The sequence below is a fragment of the Lolium perenne genome, chromosome 2 (genome assembly GCF_019359855.2).
Source record: "Lolium perenne isolate Kyuss_39 chromosome 2, Kyuss_2.0, whole genome shotgun sequence".
Classification (NCBI taxonomy): Eukaryota; Viridiplantae; Streptophyta; class Magnoliopsida; order Poales; family Poaceae; genus Lolium; species Lolium perenne.
In genome coordinates this window covers 226412204-226430095 of record NC_067245.2, presented here as the reverse complement: position 1 = coordinate 226430095, position 17892 = coordinate 226412204, and positions in this window count along the sequence as shown.

The following is a 17892-nucleotide window of genomic DNA, read 5'->3' as shown; positions in this document are numbered from 1 at the left end:
TGAGGATTTTGAGCAACTCAAAAAGGGCTCAAGGGTCATTGCGAGTGCGCTCACCAAACTCACCGAGTCGCATGAGCAACTTAAAGCTTCTTATCTAAAAGAGCATGCCAACTTGCCTTCTCCTATTGCTATTGATAATGATGCTTGTGCTACTAACTCTACTTCTTGTGAAGCATCTATCTTGAAGGAGAATGATGAGCTAAGGGCTCAACTTAAATTGCTAACTAGCAATTATGGGAAATTGGGAGAAATTCATGGAAAGCTTTCTAGCTCCTATGAGGATCTTCTAGCCTCTCATGATAGGCTAAAGTTAGCTCATGAGGCTATAATATCTAAGGCAACACCTTGTGAGCCTCATGTGGGTACTAGCACTACTACTCAAAATGTTATATTGCCATGTGCTAGTCCTAGTAATTCATCCACTCATAATATTGCTAAATCTTGTGATGAATTATCTTCCTTGCCTTGTTGCTCTAACAATGAAGGTTCTACTTCCTCTAGTAATTGTGTTGTTACTAACCATGTAGAGGAAATCAAAGAGCTCAAGGCCCAAGTCTCTTCTTTGAAGAACGACTTGGTAAAGGGTCATGAAGGGAAATACAAACTTGATAAGATGTTAAGTGTGCAACAATCCCCCAATGACAAGAGTGGACTTGGATTCAACTCCAACAACAAGATTAAGTCCAAGAACAACAAGATTAAGAAGGGCCAATTACAAGTCAAAGACCCGGCCAAGATTGTTTGCTTCAAGTGCAAAATTAAAGGGCATCATGTTAGATCTTGCCCTTTGAAGAAGAAGCAAAAAGGGGAGCGGCCTCAAGCTCAAACTCATATTCAACCTCAAGTTGAAGAAATGTCACTTCCCAAGAAGAATCAAGCCAATGCTCCCATTGTGGAGAAATCTAGTGAGAAGAAGGAGAAGAAAAGAACTTGCTACATATGCCGCGAGAAGGGCCACATCTCCTCCTTTTGCACTATTGGTACCTCATCCAACTCTATCATCGTTGATGATGTTTATTCTCTTCGTAAGGATGAGGGTGGCAATGTGTTTGCCAAATTTGTTGGTGCTCAAAGTGGTGTCAAGAAAAGAACCATTTGGGTTGCCAAGCCTATTGTTACTAACCTCTTAGGACCCAACTTAGTTGGGACCAACAATCCAAAACTTGATCAATCGGTGCTTGTTGGAGGGCATTGGAGACTTGGCTACATCATGAAGAATTAAGGGATCTTCATCATTTATATTATCTCAAGCCAAGTCTTGGTTATCTTGCTTCTATCATATATCCAATGTTCCTCCTTGCGGTAACATGTGCTCAACTCATTTATATTGAAAGTTACTCGCCCCTTTGCATGTGTTAGTTTTTGTTCCTAACATGTGTTTGTATATGTTGTGTTTCCTATTTGATTTTCTTGAGTAATCAAGTCTATGCATGTTGGGTTGCACACCATGTATTTGTGTTTGTGTATGAGCCACTTTGCATCTTGTTGTATCTTATATGGCTCTTATGAGCGATTAATGGACTATCCCATTTTGGGGGAGTGATATTTCTTTGGGAATTTCATGATCCTAACAATGTGTGTACATGAGGAATATCACTTAGAATTGATATTGCAAGATTATCTAGTCTCTATGTGGTTTGTCATCTTCATAAGAAATTCAAATTCTAATGTCCATTAATATCTCTAGTTGGATCTTATTTGCCTCTTGTGAAAATAAATTCCTTATCACATTATGGGGGAGTAATAAGCTTTGTGCATATTACAAGCCTAGGAAATGTGAACATTTGAGGTTGTGTCACATAGAATTGATATTGTAAATTATCTCTCATATGTGACATGTTTTCTCAAACAAGTTCCAATTTGCTTAAATGGCTTCATTGCTAATATCTTTGTGGATCTTATTTGTGAAAGTTTTTCTTGGCATGGTTTTTCACAATGTGTCCCTCAATACATTTTTGGAAAACCATATGCTTCAAGTCATACTATTAATTGCTTTGCATGTTGGTATGAATACTATTAATTGCTTTGCATGTTGGTATCAATACTATTAATTGCTTTGCATGTTGGTATGAATACTATTAATTGCTTTGCATGTTGGTATGAATACTATTAATTGCTTTGCATGTTGGTATGACTAATTGAAGCCATCAAGAAACTCTCTTTGCATGATGGTTAACTCTTATCTTTTACCATATGCTTTATTTGGTGTAAAAATGATCTTACATATACTTACAAATACCACCGGGAAATATTTCCTAATACCTCTTGTCCTAGGACAATTGGCAATCTATTATTGGGTAGAAATTTATTGATCATATTTACATTGGCTCTTGTGTTTAAATTGTCTTATTTATTGCCATGAATGTGTTGTGCTTTGACTCCCATGTGTCTTCCTTGCATCTTATGGATCTAATTTGTCTATTCAAACTTTCTTAGCATTTTACTAGATATAGGTAGCGTGATGATCCTAGTTTTGTGCATTTTGTATTCATATGAAAAATCCTAGATAATGCACCAATATTGGGGGAGCTCTTCTATATTTATTAGAATGCTTAACATCTCTTGATCATTATCAAAAATTTGGTTTTGGGAGACATAAAATTTTCTTTTTTGTACGTTGTGCCATCATAAAAAGTGTCGAGGGTTTGGTTTATTTGTTGGAACCTTGCTCTCTTGGGAGTTGGTTATCTCATTCCTTTGTGTTTAGGTTTAATTAGCTTCTTATAATGAGATAAGTCCTTGAAGTCAATCTTGTGTTGATTTGATTCTTTGACATAATTTGGACAACCATTGTCTCTTGGTTTATTTGGTGTTTTTGTCCAAATTGTATCTTCCTTTGGTTCTTGAAAGTATTGTGCATGCATATTTAATATATGTATATCTTATGGCATGTGTCACTTTCTTTGATCCAATATATAGGGTAAACTCCATCAAATCCTAATTTGGCTAAGATGTGCATGAAATTCAATTTCATATCTATATGCACATAGAATTGTGGAGTTTGTCCTATATGTTGTAGTGTGTCTAACTACTTCGGACCCAATTAGTTTGGGGACCATTTTGTACTTACCTTTGTGTTAGGTACAATGGATATGCATTGAATGCTTGTCTCACTCTTGGAAAGAAGTGGTGACTCAATGGTAACTTGAGGCAAGCTAGGATGGTCAATGAACACATATCTACTACATCCACACCAATGCTATCTTGGTAACAAGTATCTTCTCATGCATACTTTTCTTGTATCCAACCTTATGGTTGCATCTTGGCATGAATCTCTTGATTTGCAAATGTTGTGCTTCTTGCAAAAGTCTTAATGAAACCTCTTTATTGTGAATGTGAGTAATTTGAGATGAGTGCATTTGTTGGGAAGTATTTTAAATCATGCTCATGATTCATCCATCCCAACTATGCCTATCTAGCGATTTTGTTGCATATCAATTCCTCAAGGCTCTCACATGTGCAATATAGATGAAAGTGCAAATTTAGTTACTTCTTTTGGTATCCCCGTTTGTGATACTTGTTGCCTTTCTCAAATACATCCCAACTATCTTCTATCCCTTGTTGATATTTGTGATGTATTTTAGTTGTTTGTGGTTGAAGTTCATGAATGTACAATAAGATAAAATTGAGCCTTTGGCCATGCTATTAAGCAAAAATTCTTATTGGTATATTGCATGACTTCATCTTGGATATCATACTATTTTTCTTGCGTATCTATTTTATGTGTGCATGTTTCTTTGTGGATAAATATTTTTGTGATATTGCCCACTTAGAGAAACTTATACACATAAGAGATGATACATCTCCTTTTGATATCTTATTTATTTATTGCGTGTTGATTGGTCATGCTAAGCAATATAATTCATTGAAGACTATGATGATGCTTTTTACTCATCCTTGTAATAGTCTTATAATATGCTTTATCATGCCTTTCACATATCCTCTTGGTTGAGCCTTTTTATTATGGTGCCTCTTACTTGTTGCTCAACTATTTGTTTGTTGCAAGTGTTTAGCTTATTTTTCTATCTATGATCTATTACAAATGTTTGTGTTTTAAATGAGGGAGTGAGGATTCCATGTTATGCATATTTTATTCAAATGCAACATTTTATTTTATGCATGTACCTTGGGGAGCTTCCTCATTTGATTTAGAACACTATCTTGTGGTGATCATTAGAGTTTTATTCACTTGGTATCTTTTGTTTTTGAATGATATTATGGGAGTGATGATTCCATGTTTGTGCACTTTATACTCCAATGCAAATTGTCTAGTTTTGTGCACAAACCTTGGGGAGCTTCCTCATATTATTCAGAGCAATCTTCTTGATCTTATCATAATATCTATCTTTCTTTTGGTATCCTCTTTGTGGTTCATTTGGTTGCTTGCTTCATTTGTTGAAGCTTCTAGACTTTGTTATCTTTTTGCAATCTTTGATCCTATCTATAGTGTGATTCCTTCCGAATATTCGTCATTGGATATGTGCATTTGATTCCACTCAAATTATGAGAAATGCACATGCTATGGAGGAACTCTCACTATATTGGCCTTCTAAATTTTTCACCCATTTCGGCAATTGGTGCCAATGGGGGAGAAGTTTGGAGGGTTTAAGGGAATTTGGTTATGTCTTTGCTTTGTGCTTAAGCATGTGCCTTTATTGCATTGCATCTTGTTGCTTTGCATAGTTGAATATTTAGAGGAAACTCCACTAGGCTTTGAATGCGAATATATGCAATGAAAGTCAAGATCATTCACACATGCATATATTATGGGGGAGTTTGCTCTATATATTCAACTTATTTGTTACTTAAATTCCTTATATAAACCCTCTCAAAGAGATTGTCATCAATTACCAAAATGGGGGAGATTGAAAGTGCATGGAGCCCCCATGTGTGGTTTTGGTAATTAATGACAATCCCTATGGACTAATGTTTGCATTGAGTTATATTTGTAGGAGTTGTCCATAGGCAATTCTTGAACCATATGTTGGCTTCAAGGTTGCAATAAGAAGAAATTGATGAAGGATATCAAGTGTCAAGTATGTCTTGAAGATGAAGATGAAGTGAGCCCTCAAGTTACTTCAAGACATCAACATGATGAAGAATGAAGAAATGAAGTGCAAGTTCAAGATGAGCCAACTCGAAGAGTTCATAAGCTTGAAGCTTGCCATGGAGAAATGATGTGCAAGTTCAAGATGAGCCATCTCGAAGAGATCCTTTGCTTGAGTCTTGCCATCCATATGGTGATCATGGATATGTGAAGATGCGCCGAAGAAGAAGCTCTCCCATGGTGGATTATGGGGGAGCAATCCACATGGTGGTCATGGTTATGCGAAGATGCGCCGAAGAAGAAGCTCTCCCATGGTGGTTTATGGGGGAGCAATCTACAAGACTTCATCAAGAAAGCACAAGCAAGAAAGGCGTTCCATCTTGTTGAGGTCAAGATCATCATCATCAAGCTCAAGTGGAATGCTCAAGTATAAGGTTTGCTCTTGATAGGGTTTCTTTCTCACCGGTCTCATAGTGTAGTTGGAGACCGGTTTTTAGTTTAGTTGCCGTACTATCAAGAGGGCTCTCGAGTGAGTAACTCGATCGTATCGTTCGGAGAGAGCTCAAACCTTTGCATCCTTGCATCATCTTTCTTGGTTGTTATTTGGACCTTATCCATGTGATGTTTTAGAGCTTGTGCTTATTCTCATAACAAGCTCTAGTTCATCGAAAACGGATTTTGCATAGATCACTTGTTGCGTTTTCGAGTTTGGTTCATCATCTTTCTTGGTTATTATTTGGATCTTATCCATGTGATGATTTAGAGCTTGTGCTTATTCTCATGACAAGCTCTAGTTCATCAAGAATGGTTTTTGCACGGGCAACTTGTTGCATTTTCAAGATTGGAGGTTTTACCGGTATGTCTTTTTTAGATAGGTCAAACCTTTCATCATTTGTTTCTATCCTCCCTTGTTGGACTATGATGGTTTCCTGCGTGATCTTGTAGAGCTTGTTCCTAGCTTTAAAACAAGCCCAAGATCATCAAAATCGGAGTCCTGATGCTAAAGTTATGCCCGTTTCAGTTTGATGTTTCTGCCCGTTTTCAGGGGGGCGGATATTCCGGCCCAAGTTTGGGGCGGATAATCCGGCCCCCCGGAAAAATCCGGTTTTTGGACAAATCCGGGCAAATATCCGGCCAAATGTCCGGCCCCCATCCTGAGAGCAGTTTTCTCATGTCCTTAGCCGTTTTTCGGGGCCCAGATATTTTGCAAATATCCGGCCCGGAAAATCCGGCCTGAGCTGACCCAAACGGTCATATTTCGATGGGAGGGGGTATTTAAGCCCCCCTTCTTCCTCCTTGGGCAGCTACCTCTTCCCCTTTGTGCTCTCCACCATTGTTGACCTTGAGAGCTTCCCTTTCCCTCTACTCCTCCTATGCTTCTTGAATCTTTTTGAGGGAAAAGGAAGAGGAGATCTAGATCTACATTCCTACCAATCAAATCCCTCTCTTTGTGAGGGGAATCCACTAGATCTAGATCTTGGAGAAATTTGGTGTTCCTCCTCTTATTTGTTCTTCCTCTCTTATTCCCCCAATAGCTTTTGTAGCTTTGTTGGAATTTGAGAGAGAAGGACTTGAGCATCTTTGTGGTGCTCTTGCCATTGCATTTGGTGCATCGGTTTGAGTTCTCCACGGTGATTCGTGGAGGTGAAAGCAAGAAAGTTGTTACTCTTGGGTTCTTGGAACCCTAGACGGATTCTAGGCCTTTGTGGCATCTTAGTAGTGTTCTTGGGGACTCCAATTAAGTTGTGGAGAATCTTCAAGGGCAAGGCCTTTGTGGCATCTTTGTGGTGTTCTTGGGGACTCCAATTAAGTTGTGGAGAATCTTCAAGGGCAAGGCCTTTGTGGCATCTTTGTGGTGTTCTTGGGGACTCCAATTAAGTTGTGGAGAATCTTCAAGGGCAAGGCCTTTGTGGCAATTTGTTGGGAGCCTCCAATTAAGTTGTGGAGATAGCCCCAAGCTTTGTGCGGGTTCGGTGACCTTCCTAAGGTCCCATAGTGGATCGAGGACATCCCTTTTGGTGGGAATTCTCGAGGAGAATACGGTGGCCCTCGTGCATTTGGAGTGACTTGTCCTCCACACCGCTCCAACGGAGAGTAGCACTCGCAAGAGTGTGAACTTCGGGCTACATAGTTGTCTCCGCGTCACTTCGGTTATTCCTATACCCGAGCTCTTTACTTATGCACTTTACTTTGTGATAGCCATCGTGCTTGAAGTTATATATATATCGTGCTATCACATAAGTTGCTTGTCTTGCTTAGCATAAGTTGTTGGTACACATAGGTGAACCATTGCTTAGAATAAGTTGTTGGTGCACATAGGTGAACCATAGTTTATAGGCTTTGGGCTTGACAAAGTAAACGCTAGTTTTATTCCGCATTTGTTAAGCCCATCTCGTAAAAGTTTTAAATCGCCTATTCACCCCCCCCCCCCTCTAGGCGACATCCGTGTCCTTTCATAGGTGTTCATCAATTTGCCATTGCCATGCATAGTGAAAGACCCTTCATGCGGACACATCTGGTTAATCATTGGACGAAGTTCACAAGGTACAGTCTGCAGGTGAAAATTGATACTAATGTAAGAAGCAGGAAGACTAAAAACAAGACTTTACTATATGCCAATTCATGCTAAACCACTGAGAATACATACCTGTAACTCTGTGAAGGAGTTATTAGAAAGGTAGATACAGCCATAGGAGGTGTTATATGCGGGGTATGTACATGGGCCCGCCATATTCCCGCAAGCTCGGCATCGGGATGGTGAAGGAAACATGGGAGGTACTACTGGTGCGTAGCGCTGAATGTAAGTGGAAGAATTAGGTTGTGTAAAGTGCATAGTTCAGAGCAATGCAAATGTTGACAAGCGAGTGCATAACACTATGTTACAAACTGAACAGTCAAAATTTAGTGTATGATGAATATAAGCTTGCTAATTTGGCGTTTCCGAATTCCAAGAAGCGATGAAATGAGAGGTGATAATATCAGAAATAAATCATGGCATGTATATGTGGCTTAAGAAAATATACCCGAACCCTTGGATGGTTACGGCCCGGCTGGTCCTTGGACTTGAGCTTATATAAGCATCCAGAATGTGGGGCTGGCAGTAACTTGGTGGCAGCCTCTGCAGATGCCTCATCAGCAGTAGTTGCAATCCTTTTGACCAATGAAGGCTTAGCAGTTTCAGTCTGCATATGAAAATTGATGAGCAACAGACATCAGTAGTGATATGTAAAATGAATCTATGAGACACTGATGCATATAGTGCTGGATGTAAGTGGAAGAATAGGGTTGTGTGTGTTTCTAAACTATTGGTAAGCATAATTAGACAAAGCCGGCAATAAACAGACAAATCAAATCATGTATGAGGATTAAGAAAATATACCTGCTTAAAAAGGATACCACCCAGCTGGCCCGTGGCCTTGTGCTTGAGGAGGTTTTCAGAAGATGGTGGCGGCACCATCATCTTCACAGCAGCCTCATCAGGATCATTTTTTATCCATTTGAGTAGAGGCACAGAAGCTTCATCCTGCATATGAATAGCAACAGAACTCATCATTGATATTTAATAAATCTATGAGATGGACTGATGCAAAAAGTACGGGATGTAAGTGGAAGAATAGGGTTATGCATAGACAACAGTTGACAACAATGCAAATGATTACAAAAGAAGCCAACAGAACTCAACAGTTTATATACTGGATGAGACAGACTGAAAAGTGAAAAATTAGTGTATGATGATTGTAAGCAAACGCAGTGTTTCTGAACTTTTGGTAAGCATTAGGCAAAGCCAACAGTAATTAAACAGATAATAATAAAATCATGTATGTGGATTAAGAAAATATACCAGATTCATTAAAAGGTCACCACCCAGCTGGCCGATGGCCTCGTGCTTGTAGAGGTTTTCGGATGATGGTGCCGGCACCATCGTCCTCACAGCAGCCTCATCAGCCTCATTTTGCATCCACTTGAGTAAAGGCGCAGCAGTTTCAGCCTGCATAAGAATGGGAACAGATCTCGTGATGATATTGAATGACTCTGAGATAGACTGATGCATATAGTGTTGGATGTAAGTGGAAGGGTATGGCTGTGTATGGACAACAGTTCACAACAATGCAAGGGTGTGTTCGGTTCTGAAACAGCGTGGAATGGAATGGAATGGTTCCATTTCAGAGGAATGGAATGGTTACATTTTTTCGGTTGGGAAAAATGGAGAGCGGAACAAATCAAGGTTAAACTAATCATTTGCCTCAAAATTGTAATTAGCAATTGCAAATGACATTTAATCTCAAAATCGTAATTAAGAGCGCCTAATGGTGCTCTTTTAATCTAAAAATCGTAATTAACATCATTTTTTGTTGGGTTGGGGGAACTGGAGAGTAGATGAACATTACTGTATGATGATTGTAAGCAAACGAATTTGGTGTTTCTAAACTTTTGGCTTCGAGATCTTATGGGCTTCAACTATAGCCTACCCCAACTTGTTTGGGACTGAAAGGCTTGATTGTTGTTGTTGTTGTTGTAAACTTTTGGGAAGCATTAGAAAAAACCGACAATAAACAGACAAATATCAAGGCATGTTTTGTGGATTAAGAAAATATACCATATTCATTAAAAGATCACCACCCAGCGGGCGCGTGGCCTTGTGCTTGTAGAGGCATTTAGAAGATGGGGGCGGCATCAACATACCGGTAGCCTGATCAGCCGCAGTTTTGATCTTCCTTTTGAGTAAAGGCCCTAAAGTTTCAGTCTGCATATGAATAGCAAAACAAAAGGCAGACCTCAGCAGTGATATTGAATTACTGTATGAGATAGACTGATGCATATAGTGGATGCTCTTAGCCTTTTGCACCATGAACACTAGCTATGGACAGACAAAAAAACTATTCCAGTTGATTCAGCTTTGTCTAGATACCTCCATCCCAAAGCTTAAGGCTTAATTATTTTTGAGAAATCAAAACAAGTAAAGTTTGACCAAAATTTTAGAACATTCTATCAACAAATATAATATTGTGTAGATACCGTAGGAAAATATATTTCACAACCTATTTAATGATATTAATTTTGTATTTTGCATGTTAATGATTTTTGGTAAAAGCTTAGTCAAACATGATATAGTTTGACTTTCTAAAAATAATATAATCCCTAAGCTTTGGGATGAAGGTAGTAGTATCTAGAGCTAAAAACACATCTAGATACATCCGTATCTACAGATAGTTGAGTCAATTAATTTGGATCTGAGGGAGTATCAGATTCAGACTACATCATGGTAAGTTGGTTAAAAAAAATACCCCTCGGCGGTCCCTGCCCAGCTCGGCGGTGGCATTTCGCTTCTTGTCTTTGCGAGATCGGGCCATGCTCCTGCAGCAGGTGGGGCGCTATTCTCGTTCCCCATAGCCTCAGCACGGAACCTGGAGGTACCAACCTGATAGAGAGAATATAGAGCATGGTGTCACAGAGGCTTTATGCACAAACAGCTGAAGACATGTGCTACTTTAAGCATCTTCTAGAACAGGAACAGATTGAGGATGCAGACAGACAGAGTGGATAAGCAAACGGAGTACCAGCTGCGGGTGGGGACGCGGCTCGGGCTCAGCCAATCGCCCACATGCGTGGTGGCCTTACGCTCCATTGCCCCCACCACCACCACCGAGGTATTTCCTTTCTGTACAAGCGACAAAAGATACATTGAGGATCTGCGAAACTACCAAGGTAGCAAATGTCGACAAATAAAGGAAGAACACCCCAATCCAAGCAAAGGTAGCCCCCGCCCCCCACCCCCATCAATCACTCCCAGCGCGAGGGTGACCAGAAAGACACCCCTTTGCCCAGAATAGGAAATAGTAGATGCGCAAGATATCGAGGTGAGGAAAAAAGAACCGATCTCGAGAAAGGAAAGAGCATTACTAGTACTACCTAATCCGCTTGGTCTAGATGCAGCTTGCCCCTCCAAGCTGGATGCCTGGACGGTGGAGGCGAAAGGAGGGGATCGAGCTAGCGGCTTGCATCCGTCGGCTGTCGGCACTCGATCGGGAGAGACAAAGGGGGCTACATAAAGGGGAGGGGTAACATATTTTATTACACAGTGAACTTACTGCTGTGACTAGTCATTACATGTCTCACTGAAACTGGGGCCCATAGTGTGGCACCCCAAATTCACTTGAACCTGCACGGCGGGACGCATTGGCGCGTCAAGAAAACCCCTGAATTGTAGCGGGGAAATGAAACATTTCACAAAAAATCGAAATTCAAGCACACTGCCACGCGCCAAGCACGCGGGTTGTTCCTTCCTCTTCCTCGGTTCCTCCTCCCCTATCCGAAAAAACCCCAAATCCCAAGCTCAAACAACAACAAAAAAAAAACAAATCCCCTGGCCGCCATGCATGTCCTCGCTAACCCGCTGGAGATCATTCCCGGACGAGGCGGACCCCCCGCCCTGAGATCCCGAGTTCGTCCGTTCCGTCCACCTCGAGGCACTGCGTGCTGTCTCGCAGCGGCGGCTTGAGGGCGCTGCAGAGGAAGTTCCGCCGGAAAGTGCTCATGGCAACCGTGCAAGCTCACCGGCGTGCTGTATCCCTAGAGGAACTGGTCAAAGCTTTGCTATTCGCCAAAAAAAAAAGCGGGCCAAGATCTGGTCAAAGCTTCGTCGATGGCTTGCCGCGAGAGGCTTGGAGTCCAGAGTCAATAAACTAGCTGCTGGAGGACTTGGGCGGTTTACGCCGATTCATATTAACTGACTCAAGTTTGTTAGTCTAGTTAACAAATACATCTAGATACATCCATATCTAGACAAAATTGAGTCAATTATTATGAATCAGAGGGGAGTGCCTGAAAGTGTTTCATGCTATCAATTAATGCGCTGGCAGGACTGGCTGTAGAAGTAATTGTGCTACTACTCATACGATGAACTGATTGTGTGGGTGTCAAATTTTGCAACGCGATCATCCACTGAGTACTTAATTATAGTTCTAGCGCCAAAGGCGTACAAATCATAACAAAGATAGTACATACTACAGCACCAGAACATAAAAGTACGAATCATAAAGTAGCTCAACATTTTGCATCAGGGCTAGGTGGTCCTGAGACTACCGGGACGCCCCTGATGATCTCCGGGCGTGCATCCTCTTCAACGCAAAGCTGTGTACTCGGTCCATGGCCTCCTTCTGTAGGCTGGATAATCTCAGGTGCAGGACCTTCGTCTATGAAAGGCTCGTCATCAGTACCATCCACAGGTGCATCAGGGCTGGGTGGTCTTGAGACTACCCGGACGCAACTGATGATCTCTGGGCGTGCATCCACTTCAACGCAAAGCTGTGTACTCGGTCCACGGCCTCCTTCTGTAGGCTGGATAATCTCAGGTGCAGGACCTTCGTCTATGAAAGGCCCGTCATCAGTACCATCCACAGGTGCATCAAACTGAGATTCATCTTCAAATCTCCCATCAAACTGAGAGACCTCTTCAACTCTATGCTTCTGCAATTAGTACATCAACAGATTAGACAAACATCTAAGGGATGCAACCTGAACAAATGCCGTTTTACATATTTACCTTCTCATCTGGCACAGCACATGTCCCAGAACTGAAACCCGGTTCCTGAAGCAAGCGCTTTTTCTCTCCTTCCCGTCCATCCATCTGCAACAAGTTAAATTTGAGTACAGAACTTGCACAGCAATGCAAACTATTGATCGAAACAGCGGCAGCATCAATATAAATAATTAACTACATATGCCAGCACACATACAGTGTGAGCAAGATCTGCTTCTCCCGTTGAAGGATCATTATGTGGTTCACCATGATAAACTCACCTAACATATGTGCGGTCCATCCCAAAAATGTGTAAATGATCTTCCACTACATGGTGAGGCCTCTTCTCACCATTCATACATGTCTTGTGCGAGCAATACACGTCAGTCGTGACCTTCATGAGCTCTAATAAACCCCATAAAGGGTTGAACACCATTTATATATGAAGGGGAACATAAGTGTCCATGCAGTATCCAAGTTCTGTCCATCTGTTGAATTATGAGATACAATGGTTGGTGATTAATTTAAGGCAAAGTAGGAAATGTATATCCATCGAGTACAAAACTATACTAGTACATGATTATGCATTTCAGCAATCATGTCGAGTACAAAACAAAAAATGCCCATCGACATTTTAGCAAACAGATCATGTACAAATCTCTGCCATGGCATTTTAGCAAATTAACGGATCGAGTGCAGAACTGACTCTATATGCCCACGCAAATGAACAAATTGATCGAGGACAAATCGAGCGGAAAACTATAAAGTGCCAATTAGTTCGAGCATACTGACGATTTTTTTAGCAGCATCAAGAAAATATAAATCGTTAGGCCGTCTTGCCCGATGCATGATTGAGCTAGAGATAGCAACCCTACCGTGGATCAACTTGACCGCCGGTGCGTCTCGAGAAGAACGACGGGGAGGGGAAGCTTCTTCTTCGCATGGACGGGACGGGGAGGGGAAGCTCTTCGCACGGACGTGTGTAGCGGTGGGTGGGGGGTCATGTGGCCGGGCCGCCCGGTAGGTGGTGTTTAATGGAGTTGCGTGTGTAATTTGCCGTGCACAAGGTTGAGGAATAGGCGGTTCCCTTTGCCGTGCGCACAATTCAAACTATCCCGCCCATGTAGTTTAAATTCGCCCTATTTTCGTTAAATCGACATAAAGTCATGTGAGTGGGTGGAAATTAGCAAAGTTGCTTGAAAAATAGTAAAACTCTGGAATTATCCTTTAAATATGCTCTACTTCCTGTGAAAATCGGGGTGTGGAGGCATGTTGAGCTGTTTTATTTGTACCTTCTTCATTAAAACTCCCATTTTATGCACTTTGGATGGAAAGAAATCATTTGTACATAAATTTTGACAACGCCATTTGCAAACATTAATTGTTTTACATGCCAAGATGCACCCATCCACCAAATATGGGGCAAAAGTTTATCACAATCTAGATATATATGTATAATTAGTGAGGGACCCCTTTTGATTTTGTGCAATTTCCACTAATTAGCTAGAGAGAAGGGGTCAGTTAATTAGGCCATGTTAGGGGCTATGTGTTTTAGATTAGGGTTGTGTGGATTCAAATACAACTTCTATATTTGTGTGCTATGATTAATCAAAACTAGACCGATCGACTGCGCACACATTATTAGAGGCACATGCCTTTGCGCACAAAGTGCATGTGTGTGTTGTTGGCCACCAACGAGAGAGCGGCGAGAGAGCGATTGAAATCTCCAAATTAAACACATATATAAGCATACATGGTTAGGCCATGCATGCATATTTATTATATATATTGTGAGGCAAATAAATTAAAGTACATGTGTATATATATAAGTGTGTTTCTTGGCCACCAACGATATATAGATCGAGAGAGAGAGAGAGATTGAAATATATATATATATCCCCAAGAATATCTTCAAACATGTATTGAAATATTTGCACGAATGATATGCAAGGTATGCCATGCGCACATGCACACTAATTATATATATTATGAGACAACTTAATCAAATGTGTTTTCATTGGAGATCGAGAACTTGTCAAAAATCAAGTTAATTAATTTATCAGCGCTAATTAGTTAATTGGTCGCCTACTTGATGAGCAATTAAGTGTCGTTGGCCTATATATATATATATATATATATGTAGGGTTTAATTAGGGTTTAGGGTTTAGGGTTAGCTAGCTAGGGTTTTAGGGTTAGGGTTTACAGTCTAGGGTTTAGGGTCTAGGGTTTAGGGTTTAGTGTTTAGGGTGTTTAGGGTGTACATTTAGGGTTTATGGTCTAGGGTTTAGGGTCTAGTGTTTAGGGTGTTTAGGGTGTACGTTTAGGGTATAATTAGGGATTAGGGATTAGGGTTTTAGGGTTTAAGGTTTAGGGATCAACGATCGAGTGCACACACACATTATTAGAGGCACCCGCGCCTTTGCGCATAAAGTGCATGCGTATATATATAAGTGTGTTTCTTGGCCACCAACGATATATAGATCGAGATAACTGATACGTCTCCGACGTATCGATAATTTCTTGTGTTCCATGCCACATTATTGATGATATCTACATGTTTTATGCACACTTTATGTCATATTCGTGCATTTTCTGGAACTAACCTATTAACAAGATGCCGAAGTGCCGATTCTTTGTTCTGCTGTTTTTTGGTTTCAGAAATCCTAGTAACGAAATATTCTCGGAATTGGACGAAATCAACGCCCAGGGTCCTATTTTGCCACGAAGCTTCCAGAAGACCGAAGAGGAGACGAAGTGGGGCCATGAGGTGGCCACACCCTAGGGCGGCGCGGCCTGGCCCTTGGCCGCGCCGACCTGTGGTGTGGGGCCCTCGTGTGGCCCCCTGACCTGCCCTTCCGCCTACTTAAAGCCTCCGTCGCGAAACCCCCGATGCAGAGCCACGATACGGAAAACCTTCCAGAGACGCCGCCGCCGCCAATCCCATCTCGGGGGATTCAGGAGATCGCCTCCGGCACCCTGCCGGAGAGGGGATTCATCTCCCGGAGGACTCTACGCCGCCATGGTCGCCTCCGGAGTGATGAGTGAGTAGTCTACCCCTGGACTATGGGTCCATAGCAGTAGCTAGATGGTTGTCTTCTCCCCATTGTGCTTAATTGTCGGGTCTTGTGAGCTGCCGAACATGATCAAGATCATCTATCTGTAATTCTATATGTTGTGTTTGTTCGGATCCGATGAATAGAGAATACTTGTTATGTTGATTATCAATTTATATCTATGTGTTGTTTATGATCTTGCATGCTCTCCGTTACTAGTAGATGCTCTGGCCAAGTAAATGCTTGTAACTCCAAGAGGGAGTATTTATGCTCGATAGTGGGTTCATGTCTCCGTGAATGCAGGAAGTGATGATTTCTCTAAGATTATGGATGTGATGTTGCGAGTAGGGAGAAAAGATTGGTGGTCTGTTCGAGGATGTAGTTCGGGATTAGATTACGCGCAATACTTAATGCAATTGTCTGTTGTTTTCAACTTAATACCGGAGGGGTTCGGATGATAACCCGAAGGTGGACTTTTTAGGCATAGATGCATCTTTGGATAGCGGTCTATGTACTTTGTCGTAATGCCCAATTAAATCTCACTATACTCATCATAATATGTATGTGCATGGTCATGCCCTCTTTATTTGTCAATTGCCCAACTGTAATTTGTTCACCCAACATGCTGTTTATCTTATGGGAGAGACACCTTTAGTGAACTGTGGACCCCGGTCCTATTCTTTACATCGCATACAATCTACTGCAATACTGTTTTACTGTTTTCTGCAAACAATCATCTTCCACACAATACGGTTAATCCTTTGTTACAGCAAGCCGGTGAGATTGACAACCTCACTGTTTCGTTGGGGCAAAGTACTTTGGTTGTGTTGTGCAGGTTCCACGTTGGCGCCGGAATCTCTGGTGTTGCGCCGCACTACATCCCGCCGCCATCAACCTTCAACGTGCTTCTTGACTCCTACTGGTTCGATTAAACCTTGGTTTCTTGCGAGGAAACTTGCCGCTATGCGCATCACACCTTCCTCTTGGGGTTCCCAACGGACGTGTCAACTACACGCATCAAGCAAATTTCTGGCGCCGTTGCAGTGAGATCAAGACACGCTGCAAGGGGAGTCTCCACTTCCCAATCTCTTTACTTTGTTTTTGTCTTGCTTTATTTTATTTACTACTTTGTTTGCTGCATTATATCAAAACACAAAAAAATTAGTTGCTAGTTTTACTTTATTTGCTATCTTGTTTGCTATATCAAAAACATAAAAAAATTAGTTACTTGCATTTACTTTATCTAGTTTGCTTTATTTACTGTCTTGCACTCTATATTAAAAATACAAAAAAATTAGTTACTTTTGTTACCATGTCTAGCTCTGAACCTGTTACTTCTTCGCCTGAAGAATTAGTCTTCACTTTTAAACAAGGGGATGAGGAGAGTTTTAAGGATGCTTGGTCTAGAATTTTTACTTCTTATCGTAAAACTGAACCTCAAATGACTCTAAGTTTGCTCCTTAGTAATTTTTATTTTGGTCTTATGATTCGTTATAGATATGCTTTGGATGCTTTAGTGGGAGGAGATTTCCTTCATTGCAATGGGGATCAAGCTTTTAATGCCATAAAGAAGTTGGTTGCATCACATGATTCAGCTAATAACTTAGATTCAGCCCTTATTAGCATTTATAATAGATTAAACAATCTCGAGATAAGTACATCTCGCTTGGATGACAACTATCACCATGTTCGTAATCGTCTTGAACAAGTTTTAGTGAACTCTAAACCTTCATTATGGGATCCTACTGTTAAAATTGTTATCGGTGATCAAACTCTTCGTGCCAACTGTGATATTATGTCTGAATTTTGCCTTATACCTGAGAGCATTTATAAATCTTTGAAACTTTGGGGAGTTGATGAAGGAGGAGAAGAAATAACTCTCATTGATAACTCTGTTATAATTCCTAAGGGAATAGCCGCAGGTGTGCATACAACCATTCTTGGAAGAACAATATCCATTGATTATCTTGTTATTGAATGTGTAGGGACAGGAAAAATCACACTCGGAAGATCCCTGCTAAAACTATTGGGAGCAGTCATAGATGTGGGAGAAGGCACCCTGGAATTCACCTCTATACCGGGGGGGAATCATATATTTCCTAAATCAAAGAGAAAGAAAAACAACAAGAAAGGTAAGGGTAAAGCCCAAGGTAAGGTTGATGCACCACCCTCCGATAAAACTTGATACACACTTTCTGCGCCTAGCTGAAAGGCGTTAAAGAAAAGCGCTTATGGGAGACAACCCATGGTTTTTACTACAGTACTTTGTTTTT